General features: G+C 39.6%; 1 long non-coding RNA gene across 1 annotated transcript; it reads left to right on the plus strand.

Moving 5' to 3' along the window:
* Positions 1 to 1,347: 1,347 nt before the first annotated feature.
* LOC111540735 lies at positions 1,348 to 3,461 on the plus strand. The gene is made up of 3 exons (XR_002731081.1): positions 1,348 to 1,667; positions 2,171 to 2,450; positions 3,276 to 3,461. It is a non-coding gene; the product is annotated as an uncharacterized LOC111540735 (long non-coding RNA).
* Positions 3,462 to 4,712: the final 1,251 nt, after the last annotated feature.

Below are 4,712 nucleotides of genomic sequence, written 5' to 3' on the forward strand. Positions count from 1 at the left end.
TCAGTTAAGTTGACACATAAAATTCACCATCAGTTAAGTTGACACATAAAATTCACCATCACAGATTTCACCCAAGCTGAAACTGAGCCCCAGACTATAGATGTACATGCATGGATGCACAGGTGTGTAGGTCTTTGTAGCATCATATATTTTATACATACTATTAATACATTTTATGTATATACACTATTTATTTGTTCATTCAAAAATATTTTTAAAGTACCTTCTATGATTTAAGTTCTGGCTGGGTATTAAACAGTGAACAAGACAAATATGATCTCTACCCAAAGCTTATGTCATCACATTTTACAAAACAACTAAGTCCTACAGACAAATAAAGCAGTGATAAATAACTGATAAAAGTTATGAAAAAGAAGAGATACATCATAGCAATTTTTTACTTTAAAAATTTATCCCTTAGCTGTAGGGCCGACACCTTCACTATGTAAACTTTCATGTTTTTCTGTTCAATAAAAGATTAGCATTTGGTGTTTAAATGCATATTTAAGGGAACGATAATCCCAATGACTCCTCAGTTAACTATTCCTAAAGGAAGTTTACTATTCAAATCATGAGATGTCATCATTATCCTCCTAGGGACAGTATGCATCAAGTACAGGAAGGTTACTCAAAACTTACTAAAAAAGGGACAGAAAGGAGAGTTGGAAATCGTAACCACCTCTCCTCCAAGGATTCTATTTCAAACCTAACTTTCCTGGTACTCTGCCAAACAAAACAATATGAACACCCAGATACAAAAGGAGCAGCGTCTATTGTCTAATTCCCTGTATGGATAAACTGGTTGCCAATTCTATAAATATTTAATAAGAACCAAGCTCAACTAGACCCATTAATGACTCTTTGAAAGTATTTTTATTATGAAGTAGTATTAGATACATGTAAAAGAAGCCTTGAAACTTTGCTTCCAGCCCTTGAATGTGAGTTCTTTGAATCACACTCTGCTCTCTGTTTATGGAGTTTTCTGTTTCTTACGGTGAAAGGAACTGTGAACATAAGATGTAACTAAAGAAAGTGGAACAACAATATCAATATCTAGCAGTTTTTGAGCACTCCTTATGAGCTAGTTACTGTGCTGTGGGATGCTCGTGCCTCATTTTATCAATCTTCCCCAAACCTTTGATGAGGTAGGTATATCATCCTCTTCCTCTTTGTTTTTCATTTGTTTTCTTAACGTTTTTTACTTGTTTTTGTAACCGCTTTATTGAGATATAATTTACATACCATACAATTCATCCATTTAAAGTGTACGATTCACTGGGTTTTTTTTTTTTTTTTTTTTTTGCACATTCACAGAGTTGTGCAATTATCAACACAATTTGGGAATATTTTTAATCACTGCAAAAACAAAAACCCCTCTATAACCTTTAGCTATTGCTTTTCTTTGAATGTGGTATCCCTCAAAAAGTTATTAATATGTTGAAACTTAATACTCATTAAGGTGGTAATAAGAGGAGGGCCTTTTGGGAAGTGATTAACTTGTGAGGACTCCACCCTTATGAATGGATTAATACCGGTATAAAAGAGGCTTCAGAGAGTTTGCCCCTCTTGCCTTCCACCTGCCACTATATGAGGACACAGCAGCAAGGTGCCATCTTGGAAGCAGAAAACAGCCCTCGCCAGACACCAACATTGGTGGCTTCAGAAGTGTAAGAAGTAAATTTTTGTTCTTTATAAATTACCCAGTCTGTGGTATTTTGTTATAGCAGCATAATTAGACTAAGGGAGCTATTATCCCTAATCCCTCATCATTTCCCCTGTCACTAGACTACTATTAATCCACTTTCTATCGCTATAGATTTTCCAACTCTAGACATTTCATATAAACAGAATCATACAGAATGTAGTCTTTTGTGACTGACTTCATTCATGTTCTGTAGCATGTTTTCAAGGTTTATTCATGCTGTAGTCTGTTTCAGCACTTCCTTTCTTTGTATGACTAATATTCCATTGTGTGTATACATCACACTTTGTTTATCCATCATCTGTTGATGGACATTTGTTTCCACTCTTTGGCTGTTATAAATCATGTTGCTACGAATAACCGTATACGAGTTTTTGTGTTAACATGTATTTTAAAAAATTATCTTGGGTATATACGTGGAGGTAGAAATGCTGGGTCAAATGGTAACTCTATGTTTTAACTTTTTAGGAATAGTCACACTGTTTTCCAAAGTGACTGCACCATTTCATATTTCTACCAGCAACATCATCGTCTTCCTTTTACAGATGAAGAAACTCATATCGTGGAAAAGTGAGGATGAAATCCTCTGACCACCCTACCTTTAAAGGTCCTTTAAAGAGAAAGAACTGACAGTGTAAGTGGAAAAAGAGCAATTGGAAGTAGCAGGAGAGGGAAAAGCCATTATCATACAACTGGTGGGAAGAAGGAATGTCAAAAACATCAGTGTGAAAATAATTGCAGCAAAAAGGTAAATCCCAGTAACTACTGAAAATAGTTTTTTAGGATGTGGGCGATGGAAGGCATGTGGTGATTCTCAGAAGTCTCATGGGCAAGCAGTGAGTGAGATTGCCATGGGTGACAGAGCAAATGTTACATAAGGAGGTGAAGGCAGCATGATTTTGAAATTCAGGTGATGGAGGGCCAGGAGTGGTGGCTCAAACCTGTAATCCCAGCACTTTGGGAGGCCAAGGCAGGTGGATCACGAGATCGGGAGATCGAGACCATCCTGGCTAACATGGTGTAACTCCACCTCTAGTAAAAATACAAAACAATTAGCTGGGTGTGTTGGCGGGCGCCTGTAGTCCCAGCTACTTGGGAGGCTGAGGCAGGAGAATGGCGTGAACCCAGGAGGCGGAACTTGCAGTGAGCCGAGATGGTGCCACTGCACTCCAGCCTGGGTGGCAGAGCGAGATCCTGTCTCAAAAAAAAAGGCGGGGGGGGGGGGGGAATTTAGGTGATGGAAGGAAAAAGAGTAGGAGTCCCTCATCTTTGGATGGAGAAGACATGAGCAGGTCTATGGAGGCAAGAAGCTGGAGTGATTAAGATACTGTACACTGAGGTAAAATGATGTACTGGAAAAGCTGAGGAGGGGATAGCTTCCCAAGAGTTAATGAATGGGTGTTTCATACAGAGAGAGACCTATTTCTCTTTGGCCACAGATGGAAGGAGGGATAAGGGTGACTGGGGGATACATTCTGGTCTGATCACATCTTCCAGAGTTAATAATGTTGATTAGGCTCAGAAGTCCTAAGAAGACGCCAGGACACAAGCTGTTTTCCTTTCTTCTCTGCAGGAGGAAGGTGATCTCTGGGCTCCCACTCCAACCCCCACTATGCCCTCATAACAGCTTCCAATGCAATGGATAAGAAGTCAATGAGTGACAAGAGTGGCTTTTTAGCCGACCCCACCCATTCAAGGAAGGCTTAAGCCTTGAGTCAAATCCTAGAGTGAGAATTTCTTTTGTATTTTCTGACTTTCTCTGTGCATTCATTATAGCCCTCATGGAAGCTGGGTTTTCTTGAGAAGTAAATGTAGATTCCTGAGCTATAAGAAACCAGCTTGAAGACTCTTTCTGAACTGTCATTAATCATGCTTGTTCCTTAGTATATTTATTACATATTACATTTTTTTCTTCAAAGTCCCAAAAAGCCTTCCTAATTGAGAAGCCAGGAAATAGTTCATTGTTTCTTAAAAGTGGAAGTGATAGCACTTCCTTACGGTAAGTCTGGGCCATTCCAGTTGATAGTACTGATTTATAAAGCCTGTTGGGGTTTTCCTCAGAGAAGAAGGAAAAACCTCATTGCATGTACTAGCAATACACTAACCACAGTCCCCGGCCGATATCAGAGGCATTTTAATTAAATCCAGAATAGAAATGCAGATTTTGTTACATCGATTCCAACTGATAATTAACTACAAACGTTTGACAATCTCAGAAAAAAATGTTTGGCATGACTACATGTGGTTTAAAATCTAGATTACAAATTCTGGAGGTGGTGAGGAGTGGAGAAAGCTGTACTTTCAAGTAAAATGAGAACTTTTGCTGTGGACTGTTAGGACACCTCCTGGGTCCCAGTGAGGGCCACTTCCGAGCAGCTGCAGCCACTTAGACCAGGCCTGCATCTTCCTTCTGCAGAGAAGGATGGCCTACCCCAGGGTCCCTTGTGGTTCTGAAGGTAGTCCTACATAGTCAGAGACAAGAAAATGTTCCTTTGCATAATTATCTTCCTCAGTTTCTATGGCCCTTTTACATTTTCCAAGGAGGTTTGCATCCAAGGAAGCTCTTGTTACTGTTTTGATCACAGCTGATTGGAGAGGTGAGACAGGTATTTTTACTTGAGGTCCATGGAGATCACAGGGTTTTTCGAGTCGTCATGAGCTTGGGTAGGAGAAAGATGGTTCCAAGTTTCTTGGCAACATTGTCTGGAAATGTATTCATCAGACCCTATCTAGCAGGCAGAATTTAAAAAGCAATTGCTCCCTTTTGTGTGTGCCTTTGAGGATGAGAGACTAAAAGAATAGCTTGAGTATCTGTGGGGCAGGAGGAGGTTTTATTTGAAAGACACATCTGACATTGCTAGTATCTACAATACCGATGTTGGTTTCTTTTGGAGACCCCAAGTTCTCCAGCCTACTGGAGTTACTCTGTCCTGTGATATTTAAATAGAAACTGCTCGAACTCTCCGTTTCCATTTCACAGAAGTGGAAACTGTTCTGTGTCTTCCCAACC

This window comes from Piliocolobus tephrosceles, chromosome 10, assembly GCF_002776525.5.
Source record: "Piliocolobus tephrosceles isolate RC106 chromosome 10, ASM277652v3, whole genome shotgun sequence".
Lineage (NCBI taxonomy): Eukaryota > Metazoa > Chordata > Mammalia > Primates > Cercopithecidae > Piliocolobus > Piliocolobus tephrosceles.